An 18,305-nucleotide genomic window follows, 5' to 3' on the forward strand; every position below is an offset into this window, starting at 1 on the left:
TTAAGCATCGCTACGGGTGAGAAGGTCTCATCGTAGTCAACCCCTTGAACTTGTCGAAAACCTTTTGCAACAAGTCGATCTTTGTAAACAGTAACATTACCGTCAGCATCAGTCTTCTTCTTGAAGATCCATTTATTCTCTATTGCTTGCCGACCATCGGGCAAGTCAACCAAAGTCCACACTTTGTTCTCATACATGGATCCCATCTCAGATTTCATGGCTTCAAGCCATTTTGCGGAATCTGGGCTCACCATCGCTTCTTCATAGTTCGTAGGTTCTCCATGATCTAGTATCATGACTTCCAGAATAGGATTACCGTACCACTCTGGTGTGGATCTTACCCTGGTTGATCTACGAAGTTCAGTAACAACTTGATCTGAAGTTTCATGATCATCATCATTAACTTCCTCACTAATTGGTGTAGGTGTCACAGAAACCGATTTCTGTGATGAACTACTTTCCAATAAGGGAGCTGGTATGGTTACCTCATCAAGTTCTACTTTCCTTCCACTCACTTCTTTCGAGAGAAACTCTTTCTCTAGAAAGGATCCATTCTTAGCAACGAATGTCTTGCCTTCGGATCTGTGATAGAAGGTGTACCCAATAGTCTCTTTTGGATATTCTATGAAGACACATTTCTCCGATTTAGGTTCGAGCTTATCTGGTTGAAGTTTCTTCACATAAGCATCGCAGCCCCAAACTTTAAGAAATGACAACTTTGGTTTCTTGCCAAACCACAATTCATAAGGCGTCGTCTCAACAGATTTTGATGGTGTCCTATTCAACGTGAATGCGGCCGTCTCTAAAGCATAACCCCAGAATGATAGCGGTAAATCAGTAAGAGACATCATAGATCGCACCATATCTAGTAAAGTACGATTACGACGTTCGGACACACCATTTTGTTGTGGTGTTCTGGGTGGCGTGAGTTGTGAAACTATTCCGCATTGTTTCAAATGTAAACCAAACTCGTAACTCAAATATTCTCCTCCACGATCAGATCATAGAAACTTTATTTTCTTGTTACGATGATTTTCCACTTCACTCTGAAATTCTTTGAACTTTTCAAATGTTTCAGACTTGTGTTTCATTAAGTAGATATACCCATATCTGCTCAAATCATCTGTGAAGGTGAGAAAATAACGATACCCGCCGTGAGCCTCAACATTCATTGGACCACAAACATCAGTATGTATGATTTCCAACAAATCAGTTGCTCGCTCCATAGTTCCGGAGAATGGCGTTTTAGTCATCTTGCCCATGAGGCACGGTTCGCAAGTACCAAGTGATTCATAATCAAGTGATTCCAAAAGTCCATCAATATGGAGTTTCTTCATGCGCTTTACACCGATATGACCTAAACGGCAGTGCCACAAATAAGTTGCACTATCGTTATCAACTCTGCATCTTTTGGCTTCGACATTATGAATATGTGTATCACTACCATCGAGATTCAATAAAAATAGACCACTCTTCAAGGGTGCATGACCATAAAAGATATTACTCATATAAATAGAACAACCATTATTCTCTGATTTAAATGAATAACTGTCTCGCATCAAACAAGATCCAGATATAATGTTCATGCTCAACGCTGGCACTAAATAACAATTATTTAGGTCTAAAACTAATCCTGAAGGTAGATGTAGAGGTAGCGTGCCGACCGCGATCACATCGACTTTGGAACCGTTTCCCACGCGCATCGTCACCTCGTCCTTGGCTAGTGCTCGCTTATTCCGTAGTCCCTGTTTCGAGTTACAAATATTAGCAACAGAACCAGTATCAAATACCCAGATGCTACTGCGAGCTCTAGTAAGGTACACATCAATAACATGTATATCACATATACCTTTGTTCACCTTGCCATCCTTCTTATCCGCCAAATACTTGGGGAAGTTCCGCTTCCAGTGACTAGTTTGCTTGCAGTAGAAGCACTCAGTTTCAGGCTTAGGTCCAGACTTGGGTTTCTTCTCTTGAGCAGCAACTTGCTTGCTGTTCTTCTTGAAGTTCCCCTTCTTCTTCCCTTTGCCCTTTTTCTTGAAACTAGTGGTCTTGTTGACCATCAACACTTGATTCTCCTTGATTTCTACCTCCGCAGCTTTTAGCATTGCGAAGAGCTCGGGAATTGTCTTGTTCATCCCTTGCATATTATAGTTCATCACGAAGCTCTTGTAGCTTGGTGACAGTGATTGGAGAATTCTGTCAATGACGCTATCATCCGGAAGATTAACTCCTAGTTGAATCAAGTGATTATTATACCCAGACATTTTGAGTATATGCTCACTGACAGAACTATTCTCCTCCATCTTGCAGCTGTAGAACTTATTGGAGACTTCATATCTCTCAATCCGGGCATTTGCTTGAAATACTAACTTCAACTCCTGGAACATCTCATATGCTCCATGACGTTCAAAACGTCGTTGAAGACCCGGTTCTAAGCCGTAAAGCATGGCACACTGAACTATAGAGTAGTCATCATCTTTGCTCTGCCAGACGTTCACAACATCTGGTGTTGCTCCTGCAGCAGGCCTGGCACCCAGCGGTGCTTCCAGGACGTAATTCTTCTATGCAGCAATGAGGATAATCCTCAAGTTACGGACCCAGTCCGTGTAATTTCTACCATCATCTTTCAACTTTGCTTTCTCAAGAAACGCATTAAAATTCAATGGAACAACAGCGCAAGCCATCTATCTACAAACATAGATAAGCAAAAATACTATCAGGTACTAAGTTCATGATAAATTTAAGTTCAATTAATCATATTACTTAAGAACTCCCACTTAGACAGACATCTCTCTAGTCATCTAAGTGATCACGTGATCCAAATCAACTAAACCATAACCGATCATCACGTGAGATGGAGTAGTTTTCAATGGTGAACATCACTATGTTGATCATATCTACTATATGATTCATGCTCGACCTTTCGGTCTCCGTGTTCCGAGGCCATATCTGCATATGCTAGGCTCGTCAAGTTTAACCTGAGTATTTTGCGTGTGCAAAACTGGCTTGCACCCGTTGTAGAAGGACGTAGAGCTTATCACACCCGATCATCACGTGGTGTCTGGGCACGATGAACTTTGGCAACGATGCATACTCAGGGGGAACACTTCTTGATAATTTTAGTGAGAGATCATCTTAAAATACTACCGTCAATCAAAGCAAGATAAGATGCATAAAGGATAAACATCACATGCAATCAATATAAGTGATATGATATGGCCATCATCTTCTTGTGCTTGTGATCTCCATCTCCGAAGCACCGTCGTGATCACCATCGTCACCGACGCGACACCTTGATCTCCATCGTAGCATCGTTGTCGTTACGCCATCTATTGCTTCTACGACTATCGCTATCGCTTAGTGATAAAGTAAAGCAATTACAGGGCGTTTGCATTTCATACAATAAAGTGACAACCATATGGCTCCTGCCAGTTGCCGATAACTTCGGTTACAAAACATGATCATCTCATACAATAAAATATAGCATCACATCTTGACCATATCACATCACAACATGCCCTGCAAAAACAAGTTAGGCGTCCTCTACTTTGTTGTTGCAAATTTTACGTGGCTGCTACGGGCTGAGCAAGAACCGTTCTTACCTACGCATCAAAACCACAACGATAGTTCGTCAAGTTAGTGCTGTTTTAACCTTCGCAAGGACCGGGCGTAGCCACACTCGATACAGCTAAAGTGAGAGAGACAGACACCCGTCAGCCACCTTTAAGCATGAGTGCTCGTAACGGTGAAACCAGTCTCGCGTAAGCGTACGCGTAATGTCGGTCCGGGCCGCTTCATCTCACAATACCGCCGAACCAAAGTATAACATGCTGGTAAGCAGTATGACTTGTATCGCCCACAACTCACTTGTGTTCTACTCGTGCATATAACATCAACGCATAAAACCTGGCTCTGATACCACTGTTGGGGAACGTAGTAATTTTAAAAAAAATTCTACGCACACGCAAAATCATGGTGATGCATAGCAACGAGAGGGGAGAGTGTGTCCACGTACCCTCGTAGACCGAAAGCGGAAGCGTTATGACAACGCGGTTGATGTAGTCGTACGTCTTCACGATCCGACCGATCCAAGCACCGAACGTACGGCACCTCCGTGTTCAGCACACGTTCAGCTCGATGACGTTCCCCGGACTCCGATCCAGCAGGGTGTCGGGGATGAGTTCCGTCAGCACGACAGTGTGGTGACGATGATGATGTTCTACCGGCGCAGGGCTTCGCCTAAACTCCGTGATGATATGACCGAGGTGTAATATGGTGGAGGGGGGCACCGCACACGGCTAAGGAACGATCCGTAGATCAACTTGTGTGTCTAGGGTGCCCCCTGCCCCGTATATAAAGGAGCAAGGGGGGGTGCGGCCGGCCCTAGGAGGAGGCGCGCCGGAGGAGTCCTACTCCCACCGGGAGTAGGACTCCCCCCCTTTCCTAGTTGGATTAGGACTTGGGGGGAGGGAAAGAGGAAAGGGGGGCGCCCCCCCCCCCTTCCTTGTCCTATTCAGACTAGGGGGGAGGGGGCACGCGGCCTGCCCTGGCCGGCCCTCCTCTTCTCCCTCATGGCCCACTAAGGCCCATTAACCCCCGGGAGGGTTCCGTTAACCCCCCGGTGTTCCGGTAAAATCCCGATTTCACCCGGAACCATTCCGATGTCCAAACATAGGCTTCCAAATATATCAATTTTTATGTCTAGACCATTTCGAGACTCCTCGTCATGTCCATGATCACATCCGGGACTCCAGACAAACTTCGGTACATCAAAACTTATAAACTCATAATAAAACTGTCATCGTAACGTTAAGCGTGCAGACCCTATGGGTTCGAGAACTATGTATACATGACCTAGAACTGTTTCCGATCAATAACCAATAGTGGAACCTGGATGTTCATATTGGCTCCTACATATTCTACGAAGATCTTTATCGGTCAAACCGCAAAACAACATACATTGTTCCCTTTGTCATCGTATGTTACTTGCCCGAGATTCAATCGTCGGTATCCAGTACCTAGTTCAATCTCGTTACCGGCAAGTCTCTTTACTCATTCCGTAATACATCATTCCGTAACTAACTCATTAGTTACAATGCTTGCAAGGCTTAAGTGATGTGTATTACCGAGAGGGCCCAGAGATACCTCTCCGACAATCGGAGTGACAAAACCTAATCTCGAATTACGCCAACTCAACATGTACCTTTGGAGACACCTGTAGAGCACCTTTATAATCACCCAGTTACGTTGTGACGTTTGGTAGCACACAAAGTGATCCTCCGGTAAACGGGAGTTGCATAATCTCATAGTTGTAGGACCTTTGTATAAGTCATGAAGAAAGCAATAGCAACATACTAAACGATCAAGTGCTAGGCTAACAGAATGGGTCAAGTCAATCACATTATTCTCCTAATGATGTGATCTCGTTAATCAAATGACAACACATGTCTATGGTTAGGAAACATAACCATCTTTGATTAATGAGCTAGTCAAGTAGAGGCATACTAGTGACATTATGTTTGTCTATGTATTCACACATGTATCATGTTTCCGGATAATACAATTCTTAGCATGAATAATAAACATTTATCATGATATGAGGAAATAAATAATAACTTTATTATTGCCTCTAGGGCATATTTCCTTCACCGCCTCCCGTCTTCGACCCCGCCTCTAGAACCACGCCCGCCCATGCAACTGGACCGGCAATGGCCTCCGTACCTGGGCTGGTGTCAGCCGAGGCGCAGCCCACGTCCCTGACGGCTCACCCGAGCGGCTCGAGCGGTCCTCGTCACCGTCTCCACGCCCGGCCCCGCCTCCGTCATCGCCTACGTCGCCCGCCCGTATGTCTCTGCCGCCCCTCTCACCTGGGTCAGCTGGGCCTACCGTCGCCTCGCCTGGGCTCTTGCCTGGGCCCTCGTCGCCCGACCTGCCGTCGTCGACGCCTCAAGGATTGGTGCCCCCTGCTCCTGTTCCCGTTGCACCGCAACACCCGCATACTCGCAGCTGCAGCGATATCGTTCAACCCAAGCAGCGTCATGATGGTACTGTCACATACTTGGCTACCTGTCTTGCTAATGCTGTTGCAGATCCCACTGATGAACCACGCAACTATGAGGCCGCTATGAGTATCCCTCACTGGCGGGCTACTATGGAGCAAGAGTACCACGCTCTTATGCATAATGAGACATGGACATTGGTTCCCCCTCCGCCTCGAGTGAACATCGTTGATTGGAAGTGGGTTTTCAAAGTCAAGAGACATGCGGACGGATCTATTGAGCGCTACAAGGCGCGTCTTGTGGCTAGAGGGATTAAACAGCGTCAGGGTCTGGACTATGAGGATACATTCAGCCTGGTTGTCAAGCCTACTACTATTCGGCTTCTCCTGTCTGTTGCAATCTCTCGTGGTTGGTCTCTTCGACAACTTGATGTGCAGAATGCTTTTCTCCATGGGCTGCTTGAAGAGGAGGTTTACATGCGGCAGCTACCAGGGTTCGTTGATCATGATCAGCCTCATCATCTCTATCGTCTGACGAAGGCTCTCTATGGACTGAAACAGGCGCCTCGTGCCTGGCATGCTCGTCTTGCTTCGGCTCTTCGTACCCATGGCTTCGTTCCGTCGACAACTGACAACTCGTTGTTCTTATTTCAACACCCCAGTGCGATTGTGTATTTGCTTGTGTATGTGGATGACATTATTCTGGTCAGCTCCTCTGCAACGGTTGCTGATGCTCTTGTGACTGAGCTTGGCAGAGATTTTGCGGTTCAAGATTTGGGACAGCTACACTTCTTCCTGGGCATTGAAGTTGCGCATCAGTCTCATGGCAGCTTAGCTCTCGCCCAGAAGAAGTACTCTCTTGACCTCTTGTGCCCTGCTGGTATGCTCAAGTGTAAGCCATCCCCCACGCCAATGTCCTCCACTGACAAGCTCTCGGACTGTTGGTACTATTTTGTCTTCTAAGGATGCAACGGAGTATCAGAGTATTGTTGGTGGTTTGCAGTATCTGACGATCACACGCCCTGATCTTTCCTTTGCGGTTAACAGGGTATGTCAGTATCTTCATTCACCTACTGATGTGCACCGGTCTGCTGTGAAGTGCATACTTTGTTATGTGCGTCTCACTATCTCCTATGGTCTTCATCTGCGACCTAGTTCCTCTGCCGTTCTATCTACGTTTTCAGATGCTGATTGGGCTGGGTGTCCGGATGACAGGCGATCCACGGGGGGATATGTTGTATTTTTGGGTCCTAATTTGATCGCCTGGAGCGCACGCAAGCAAGCCACTGTTTCTCGCAGCAGCACAGAAGTCGAGTACAAAGCAGTTGCCAATGCGACTGCTGAGCTTATCTGGATCGAGTCTTTACTTCGAGAGCTGGGAATCTCCCAGTCACATCCTCCAGTTCTTTGGTGTGACAACATCGGTGCTACGTTTCTTTCGACAAACCTGGTGTTCCATGCACGAACCAAACACATTGAAATTGACTATCATTTTGTAAGGGAACGTGTTGCACATAAGCTACTACAGATCAAGTTTATCTCCTCGAAGGATCAACTTGCCGACATCTTCACCAAGCCTCTACCTTCTCCTATGTTCGAGGTCTGTAGGCGCAATCTCAACCTCCTAGATGCATCAGGAGTGAGTTGAGATTGAGGGAAGGTGTTAGACTTTGTAACGTAGCCCAACTGTGTAATCTGTATATTGTGTAATCTTATAAATATATGTGATAGGCCAACCCTAGAGGGTTGAGCCAATTCCCACAAATCCTATGTTTAACAGTTGTTGAGGCAACTCATGACGGCGGCGCCGTTGCCGAGGGATCTCGGGGCAGCGGGAGGGAGTAGCGGGATCCGCGGCTGCGGCCAGCGGGGTCGGTGGCGAGAGGGAGTCGCGGGCTTCGCGGCGGTGGCGGGAGGGACACTGCTGTGAGAGAGATGACAGAGACAGATGGAAAAACTGCTCGGATCGATGGGAACTGATCGAACTAGTAAGGGCATTTCTGTTGTAGTATGATTTTGTGGGAGGGAAAATTGGTCATTGGTCACTTTGGAGCCATCTGCGAGGAGCAGAAGCCCGATTTCTCACCTGTGGCTTCTACTCGATTTTTTTCGGAGCCCTCCACAGGAGGGCTGCGTGGAGCTGGTGCAAAAATAGCCCGTTTGTTTGGGCTCCGGCTTTTTTGGGCCAGAAGCTGTAGGAGCCGGTAAAAAGAGCCCAAACAAACACACCCTTACAGTCTAAACATATAGAGTTGTTTCACTACGTGATATCCTAACTATCCAAACGGTTGCTTGTTTTCAGACATAACCATATATAGTTAATGGGCTTTCAAAACCTTGGCTCGTACGAAATTATGTCCTGTTGGATTAATGAATTGGATGTGCCTTCTTTTTCTTTCCAATGCATGTCGTGGACAAATTTCTGGAGCATTTAGTGCCAAAATAGATAATATGCGCTACCAGTTTTTTTTACTACTTATATATCGGCAAATGTTACAGCCAGATATTATATGGATCTACTGGTATTCAGTATGTCAAATGTGAGAACTGTTTTTTTTTTTGCATCGAAACTAGGACTTTATTTCAAAATCATTCAGTTACAATCTGCCTTTAGGCTAACAAGAAGGAAATCGGGACTCTGGTCCAGCCAGCACTCCGTGCTCTCGATGGAGCAGGCACGTTGTGCACAAGTATGAGCCGGGCTATTTGACTCCCTACTAACATGGCGAACCAAAAAAAAGATAAAACTGAGGATTATGCATCTAGTTCTCGTAAGATAGGCGCTGCAACCGAGCGAGAGTTGCCGCGCAAGCTCCATTGGGTGACCAGCTCCATGCTATCGACCTCCATGATCACATGTGACATCCCGCGTAGCTGAGCAAAGATCACACCCTCCCGAAAGGCTAGCAGTTCAGCGATGAATGGATCTGAAATGCCATTAAGCGGCTTGCACCAAGCCCCAATAAAAGATAAATGGGACCGGGCAACACCACCAGCTCCGCCCGCTAGTGCATCCGGGAAAACCGAACCATCGGTGTTGATGGTAATCCACCCCGCGTCGGGGGGTTGCCAGCCCTGTCCCGCCTGCACCCTTGTAGCCTTTTGTCTTTACCTTATTGTATAAAGGGTTTTCCGCATATTATTTGCACCTGTACATGTATATATACTGGCCTATGGCCACATGGAAATACAAGTTGCATATTTACTAACATGGTATTAAAGCCCTAGGGTTTTTTTTTCTCGCACGCGCAACTCGCGCTCTTCGATCCAATTTCCGGCGTTGATTGCCGCTGCTCCTCTCTCCGGCCGACTGCTGCTGCTCATCTGTGTACGCATAACCACAACTCTCCTGATCGCCGTTGTGTTCGTCCGCACCCGATTCTCTGTTGGTCGCGCCCTCCAGATCGGGTCGCCTTGATCCACTGCCCGCCTGCTGGATCACCCGCCGCAGCCTAGGTGTTCGTCTACTGCTGCCGTTCCTAGCCTCCAGCACCAGCTCTTTTCTTCGTCAACAACAAAGGAGCATACTGCTTCTACCTGGTGCTGCTACGTGCTACTTGCTGCCACGTGTTGTCTCATCCATTCCTCTCGATCTGGTGGTGTACGTGCTCCTACGCGGTGCTACTACTGCTCCTTGGTGCTGCGTGGTGCCTCAGCCGCCGACTGTGAGAGTTAAAAAAAAGAGTTCCTCGAGTATGCATCTCTCTGGTTGCCAGATGGCTGTTGACGGTGTTCCCTACATTGATCCCGTCTCGCACATGTGTCGTGTCTCGGTGCTTGGTGCTCCTCCATTGTTTCCTCGGAGTTCTTCCGCTGATGCTGATGGTTGCCTTATGTCGACTTCTACAGCCGATGGTGATGGTTGCTTTATGTCGACTTCTATAGACGGTCACTATTCAGCGACTCCTCTGGCAACCTCCGCACATGGTGTTTGTCGCTCTACACCGACTTTTCTCGCGACTTTCACCGGTTGTGCTGGTGCATATGACTCCATCGACACACGCCTTCCCTTGGCGCTTGGGGCTTGTCTACATGCACCCTCGTCTTCTTCATGGCCTCTACAGACGATGATGTTTATGCTACACCGCCTCCTCTAGCGGCTTCCACGGGTGCATCTCCGTCCACCTCTCCAGTTGAGCTCCTGACTGAGCAGGAGATTACGCGACTTCGATACCTGCTAGCCGCTTCCTCTGGTTCTTCACCGACGGGTTCTGCTGGTTCTGCTACCGACTCTTCTGGCAATGTGGGATCACCTTCGTCTTTTCATGTTCCTGATGTTGCTCATGTTCCTCGACTTACCATGCAACTTATTTCCGGTGGTCAGATTGTTGACTCTGGTTGTCGGGTCATTCTTGACTTTGACTCATGTTCTGTTCTAGACCGTTCCACTGGTGCTCTCCTTGGTGCTGGCCCACGGCGCCGTGACTCTCAGGGTCTCTGGGAGCTTGACTGGCTTCACCTTCCCTTCGCTGCCACTGCCGCCGGTCTTTCCCCCTTTGTTGCCTTGTCTACCAGCTCTTTTCAGCAGTGGCATCATCGCCTTGGTCACTTGTGTGGCTCTCGTCTCTCATCCTTAGTTCGACGTGGTCTTCTTGGATCCGTCTCCGGCGGTGTGTCTTTAGACTGTCAGGGTTGTCGGCTTGGTAAAAAGGTCCAGTTACCTTATCCTCATAGCGACACTGTGTCTCAGCGTCCTTTTGACCTTGTTCACTCCGATGTTTGGGGTCCGGCTCCATTTGGCTCGAAAGGAGGTCATCGCTACTATATTATCTTTATAGATGATTTCTCTCGATACACCTGGATATATTTTATGTCTTCTCGTAGTGAGGTGTTATCTATCTATAAGCATTTTGCTGCCATGGTTCACACTCAGTTCTCTACTCCTATTCGTGTTTTCCGTGCTGACTCTGCTGGAGAGTATATCTCCAAGATGTTGCGTGGAGTTGTAGGACCTTAAAGTATGTCAAGAGGGGGGTGATTAGACTACTTGACCAATTAAAAGCTTAACCTTTTCCCAATTTTAGAGTTTGGCAGATTTTAGCTATCTTAGGACAAGTCAAGCAATCATCACACAATTCAAGCAAGCATGCAAAGAGTATATAGGCAGCAGAAATTAAAGCATGCAACTTGCAAGAAATTAAAGGGAAGGGTTTGGAGGATTCAAACGCAATTGGAGACACGGATGTTTTTGGCGTGGTTACGATAGATGGTGCTATCGTACATCCACATTGATGGAGACTTCAACCCACGAAGGGTAACGGTTGCGCGAGTCCACGGAGGGCTCCACCCACGAAGGGTCCACGAAGAAGCAACCTTGTCTATCCCACCATGGCCGTCGCCCACGAAGGACTTGCCTCACTAGCGGTAGATCTTCACGAAGTAGGCGATCTCCTTGCCCTTACAAACTCCTTGGTTCAACTCCACAATCTTGTCGGAGGCTCCCAAGTGACACCTAGCCAATCTAGGAGACACCACTCTCCAAGAAGTAACAAATGGTGCGTTGATGATGAACTCCTTGCTCTTGTGCTTCAAATGATAGTCTCCCCAACACTCAACTCTCTCTCAGAGGATATGGATCTGGTGGAAAGAAGATTTGAGTGGAAAGTAACTTGGGGAAGGCTAGAGATCAAGATTCATATGGTAGGAATGGAATATCTTGGCCTCAACACATGAGTAGGTGGTTCTCTCTCAGAAATGGTAAGTTGGAAGTGTAGGTTTAGTCTGATGGCTCTCTCCACGAATGAAGAGGAGGTGGAGGGGTATATATAGCCTCCACACAAAATCTAACCGTTACACACAATTTACCAAACTCGATGGGACCGATTCAACAGACTCGGTCGGACCGATTTAGCAAACCTAGTGACCGTTAGGATTTTCGGTGGGACTGACATGCATCTCGGTGAGACCGATTCGGTTAGGGTTAGGGCATAACGTAATCTCGGTAAGACCGATTACACAAACTCGGTGAGACCGATTTTGGTAATAAGCTTTCCAGAGAGTTGGTCAGGTAAACTCGGTGGGACCGATTTGCTCTTTTCGGTGAGACCGAAATGTTACAAAAGGGAAACAGAGAGTTTACATTGCAATCTCGGTGGGACCGATCGCTCAATTCGGTTAGACCGAAATGTTACGAAGGGAAACAGAGAGATTATAATCCCATCTCAGTGAGACCGAGATCCCTATCGGTAGAACCGATTTGCTTAGGGTTTGTGGCAGTGGCTATGACTTTTGAAATCGGTGGCGCCGGATAGGAAGAATCGGTGTGACCGATTTTGGCTTTGGGTTTAGGTCATTTGTGGATGTGGAAAAGTAGCTGAGGGTTTTTGAGCATATCACTAAGCACATGAAGCAAGAGGCTCATTAAGCAACACCTCATCCCTCCTTGATAGTATTGGCTTTTCCTATAGACTCAATGTGATCTTGGATCACTAAATATAAAATGAAGAGTCTTGAGCTTTTGAGCTTGAGCCAATCCTTTGTCCTTAGTATTTTGAGGGATCCACTTTCATCATCCATGCCATGCCATTCATTGAGCTTTCCTGAAATAATAGTCTTGGAATAGCATTAGCTCAATGAGCTATATGTTATTATGAATTACCAAAACCACCTAGGGATAGTTGCACTTTCAGGAGTCCTTGCTGAGCAGGGTACTCTTGCCCAGTTCTCTTGTCCTGGTGCTCATGCTCAGAATGGCGTGTTTGAGCGCAAGCATCGTCACCTTCTTGAGACGCCTCGTACGATGATGATCGCCGCCTCTCTTCCGCCTCATTTTTGGGCCGAGACTATCTCCACTTCCGCCTATCTCATCAACCTTCAGCCGTCCGCTGCTTTGCAGGGTGGCGTTCCTTTCGAGCGTCTCTTTGATCATTCTCCCGATTACTCGGCACTTCGTTTGTTTGGTTGTGTTTGCTATGTTCTTCTTGCCCCTCGTGAATGCACCAAACTGACCGCTCAGTCTGTTGAGTGTGTCTTCTTAGGCTATAGTGACGAGCACAAGGGCTATCGTTGTTGGGATCCTATCGGTCGTCGGATGCATATTTCTCGAGATGTAACTTTTGATGAGTCTCGTCCTTTCTACCCGCGTCCATCTTCCTCGACCTTTTCAGTGGAGGATATCTCTTTCCTTACTTTTCCTGACATGCCTCCCTCTGTGCCCAGCATTCCTATTCCTCGTCATGCTGTTGCAGATCTGACGCCATCCTCTCCTACGGATTCTTCCCCTCCCTCATCGCATGACTCTCCACCTTCATCACCGACACATTTCCCATCTCCACCTTCATCATCGATACCTTCCCCTTCTCCACCTTCATCATCGCTACATTCCTCGTCTCCACCTCCAGTGATTTCACTTCTTCCCTCCTTCCCTTTTCATTATACTCGGCGTCCACATGTTGTGGATAAATCCACTGACGTGCCATCTACTTCTGGTGTGTCCTCCTCCTCATCCCAGCTGACTTATGGTCTCCGGGCTCGGCCTCGCCCTCCCCCTGACCGCTATTCTCCTAGTCGATATGCTCTTTCGGCTATACTTGAGCCTACGTCTTATCGCGATGCTGTTGTTCATCCTGAATGGCAGTTTGCGATGGCAGAGGAGCTTGCTGCTCTTGAGCGCACTGGCACATGGGATCTTGTTTCTCTTCCTCCCGGTGTTCGTCCCATCACTTGTAAGTGGCTCTACAAGGTTAAGACTCGCTCTAATGGTTCTCTTGAGCGTTACAAAGCTCGTCTTGTTGCTCATGGTTTTCAGCAGGAGCATTGTCGTGATTACGATGAGACATTTGCTCCTGTGGCCCATATGACCACTATCCGCACACTTCTTGTTGTGGCCTCTATTTGCCATTGGTCTGTTTCTCAGCTTGATGTTAAGAATGCCATTCTTAATGGTGAGCTGCGTGAGGAGGTATACATGCAGCCCCCACCTGGGTATTCTGTTCCTGGTGGCATGGTCTGTCGTCTTCGTCGCTCTCTCTATGGCCTTAAGCAAGCCCCTCGCGCCTGGTTTGAGCGTTTTGCCTCTGTGGTGACTGCCGCTGGTTTTTCAGCGAGTGATCATGATCCAACGTTATTTGTCCACATTTCCGCTCGTGGTCGGACCCTTCTTCTTCTCTATGTTGATGACATGATCATCACTGGCGACGACCCTGAGTATATTGCCTTTGTGAAGGCCCGTCTTAATGAGCAGTTTCTGATGTCTGATCTGGGCCCTCTTCGCTACTTTCTTGGGATCGAAGTCTCTTCTACCTTTGATGGCTTTTTTATTTCCCAGGAAAAGTATATCCAGGATCTTCTTCCTTGTGCTGCTCTCACTGATGAGCGCACTGTTGAGACTCCCATGGAGCTCAACTTTCACCTCCGTGATACTGATGGTGACCCCTTGTCTGACCACGCGTTATCGTCATTTTGTTGGGAGTCTTGTCTATCTAGCTGTCACTCGACCGGATATATCTTATCCGGTCCATATTCCGAGTCAGTTTGTCTCTGCTCCCACTTTGGTTCACTACAGTCACCTCCTTCGTGTTCTCCGATATCTTCGAGGCACGATCTCTCACCGTCTATTCTTTCCTCGCTACGGTTCATTACAGCTTCAGGCCTATTCGGATGCTACGTGGGCTAGTTATCCCTCGGATCGCCGTTCACTTTCTGCTTACTGTGTTTTTCTTGGTGGTTCACTCATTGCCTGGAAGACAAAGAAACAGACTGCAGTTTCCCGTTCAAGTGCAGAGGCTGAGTTGCGGGCTATGGCTCTTTTGACGGCAGAGGTGACTTGGTTATGGTGGTTGCTTCAGGATTTTGGTGTTTCTGTCACTACACCTACTCTTCTACTGTCTGACAGTACAGGTGCTATTAGCATTGCGCGCGACCCTGTGAAGCATGAGCTCACCAAGCATATTGGTGTTGATGCTTTTTATATGCGCGCTGGTGTGCAGGATCGGGTTATTGCTCTTCAGTATGTGCCTTCCGAGTTACAGTTGGCGGATTTCTTTACGAAGGCCCAAACTAGAGCACAGCATGGCTTCTATCTCTCCAAACTCAGTGTTGTTTATCCACCATGAGTTTGAGGGGGGGGGTGTTAGAGTTATATTTATATAGCCATGTAGCCTTTTGTCTTTACCTCATTGTATAAGCGGTTTTCTGCATATTACTTGCACCTGTACATGTATATATACTGGCCTATGGCCCCATGGGAATACAAGTTGCATATTTCCTAACAGGAACATCTTGTGGTTGAACTTTGAAGGAGGAAGCTCTAGTTGTACTTCCTCCCACAATACTTGCGTGCGCTAAAAAATTGACAAATTCTAGAGTCAGTAAACTAGAGTCAACCATCACAGTGGTCTGGTTTGCAATTATGCGTTAGAGCCCATAAAGTAAGATGGATAGCGGTGTTGCTTTTATTTCCACTCCGTTGGTGGTTACTAACTAGAGTGAAATGGATATGAAGCTTATCTGATGAATACACATCACCGTTACTTTTCTAAATTTACTGATTGTCATACTTCTTAGACTATAAGTCGGGCAGGTGCAACACTCTTTTAATTCTTTCTATAATTCTGAAGTTGGTAAAATATATATTATCTTGACTAATGTTAATTTAATATTTGTTTCAGCTCATGTATGCACCAAGAATATGCACAACAATTTCTGGGCCTGCAGTTTATTCAAGGTTCTCAGATGACCGCTTTCATGCATGCAAGGAGGATGCAAAGTTTACCTAGGTCAGAGCACTAGATTTTACACCTTACCACTCTTTTGGGAAGTGTTCAACTCTTGCCCTCATACTTGATGAAGGTGCACCGGTGTCATTTATTCTCAACAGCTTACCTTTGTCAGGAGAGTTAGGTGAATTGGTCATTTCTTCAATGGAATTTTTGGGCCCGTTGTTCAAAGTCGTTCCCCTTGTTGACTGCCCAAGTGGTTGTTCAGTGTTGTATGAAGTTCTTTTTCGTCTCAATTCTCTTGTTCACATGGGGAAGATAGTTGACAAACATGTTAATGCTGATCTGTTTAAAGCTCTTGAAGAAATACCAATTCATATTTCAAGGAGGATTTTTGAGAAAATGAGCAAGTTAGAGCTTACATGCTATGAACCTTTGTAATTCATCCAGTAGGAGGCTCACAGCAGGAAGAGGAGCCATGATGCTTTGCTTTCCAGTAAGACTAAAGGTGAAGGAAAGTTAATGATGTGTTACAGAATTCACATCACTCCATCCAAAATATACTGCTTGGGACCTAAGGAAGAAGTTTCAAATTATGTGGTTAAGCATCACAAACAGTATGCTTCTGACTTTGCTAGAGTTACTTTTGTCGACGAAGACTGGAGTAAGCTTTTTCCAGATGTTATCTCAGCTAGAACTGGACGAGAGTTCTTTTCTCGACCCTTGAAAACTGGCCTATATTATCATATTTTATCCATCTTGAAAGAAGGATTTTCCATTGATCCAAAGAAGTATGAATTCCTGGCCTTCTCAGCAAGTCAACTTCGTGGAAGTTCTATTTGGATGTTTGCTTCTAATGATTCCCTAAAGGCCGAGGATATAAGAAGGTGGATGGGCAACTTTGAAGAAATTCGTTCAGTATCTAAGTGTGCGGCTAGAATGGGCCAGCTGTTCAGCTCCTCCAGACAAACACTTGAAATCCTACCACGGGATGTAGAAGAGATTCCAGATATTGAAGTCACAACTGATGGCACTAAATATATATTTTCTGATGGTATCGGGAAGATCTCTGAGAGATTTGCTAAAGAAATGGCTTGCCGAATTGGATTAGACTATACTAACCCTCCTTCGGTTTTTCAAATAAGGTATGGTGGCTACAAAGGAGTTGTTGCTGTCGACCCTGATTCCTTTCGTAATCTTTCTCTGCGACCCAGTATGAAGAAATTTGAATCAAAGAGCAAAATGTTTAACATTACAAGTACCAGCAAATCCCAACCATGCTATATGAATCGTGAAATTATCTCTCTCCTTTCAACTTTGGGGATAAGAGATGAGATATTTGAGTTGATGCAACAAGATGATATGCGTGAATTAGATGAAATGCTGACCAACAGAGAAGTTGCTCTCTCTGTTCTGGGGAAAATTGGTAGTGCAGAAACGAAGACAACATCGAAAATTTTACTGCAAGGTTATGAACCAAGTTTAGAGCCTTACTTGTTGATGATTCTTAAGGCCCATCAAGATAATAGGCTGACTGACATAAGAACTAGATGTAAGATTCATGTTCCGAAAGGCTGTGTTCTTATTGGTTGTTTGGATGAAACAGGTGAATTAGAATATGGTCAAGTATACATCAGAATTTCAAAGAGCAGCAAAGAGCAGAAGGATAATTGTCAACCCTATTTTTCTGAAGATAATGGGAAAGAGAAAACAGCAGTTGTTGTTGGAAAAGTTGCAGTATCGAAAAATCCTTGTCTCCATCCTGGTGACATCAGAGTACTTGAAGCTGTCTATGACCATGGATTGTACGCTAAGAACCTGGTTGATTGTGTTGTCTTCCCTCAAAGAGGAGAAAGGTAATGCCGCATGCTATACTGAAACTGAAAGACAATAATCTAGAGTTTATATTGCTCTGTCAATGCCTGCAGAGGAGCTCAAATCTCTTTTGAAGTGTTTGTCAGCGTGTTCGTTTCCATGTTAGATAGATATCCTGTCATGTTACATACTTACATCTCTACCTATTGATGGATGTTGCCAGTGCTTGCTTTCTCCTTCAATTAATCTTTGATGTTTAATAGGCCTCATCCATATAGACTTTAATCTTTGATGTTTATCAGGCCTCATCCAAATGAATGCTCCGGGGGCGATTTGGACGGTAACCTCTATTTTATCACTTGGGACGAGAAACTGATTCCAGAGAAGGTTGATTCACCTATGGACTATACTGCAGCAAGGCCACGCATAATGGATCATGTTATTACACTTGAGGTATATTCCTTACTGTTTATTCATTTTAATTTCTCTTCCTAGGTTGTTGCTGCTAATTTTGGTCGAAGATTGTTTTGTTTGACCAATATAAATTTTTATACTTGCAATTGCAAATATAATCAAAATATCAGTTTTTTACAATCTGTAGCATTTCAATAATACTAGAAGAAAATGCACGCTTCGCCACACCGTTTTCCATTGTTATGCCATGTTTCCTGTTATAAATCATCAAAGAAGGAATTCTTTAATCAAAACTTCTGATGCAAACAAATCACATGCTAACATCATTCATTTTGAACAACTTCTTTCTATTGCTTGCCTATTGGTTTATGGGCTCCCAGAGAACCTGACAAGATATATTAGCTAGTTTTGAAGTTGAC

General features: G+C 45.9%; 1 pseudogene; it reads left to right on the forward strand.

The window, feature by feature from the left end:
* The window catches only part of LOC119292701, a 52,699-nt pseudogene that overhangs the window by 8,966 nt on the left and 25,428 nt on the right, over positions 1–18,305 (forward strand).

Source organism: Triticum dicoccoides, chromosome 4B (assembly GCF_002162155.2).
Source record: "Triticum dicoccoides isolate Atlit2015 ecotype Zavitan chromosome 4B, WEW_v2.0, whole genome shotgun sequence".
Classification (NCBI taxonomy): Eukaryota; Viridiplantae; Streptophyta; class Magnoliopsida; order Poales; family Poaceae; genus Triticum; species Triticum dicoccoides.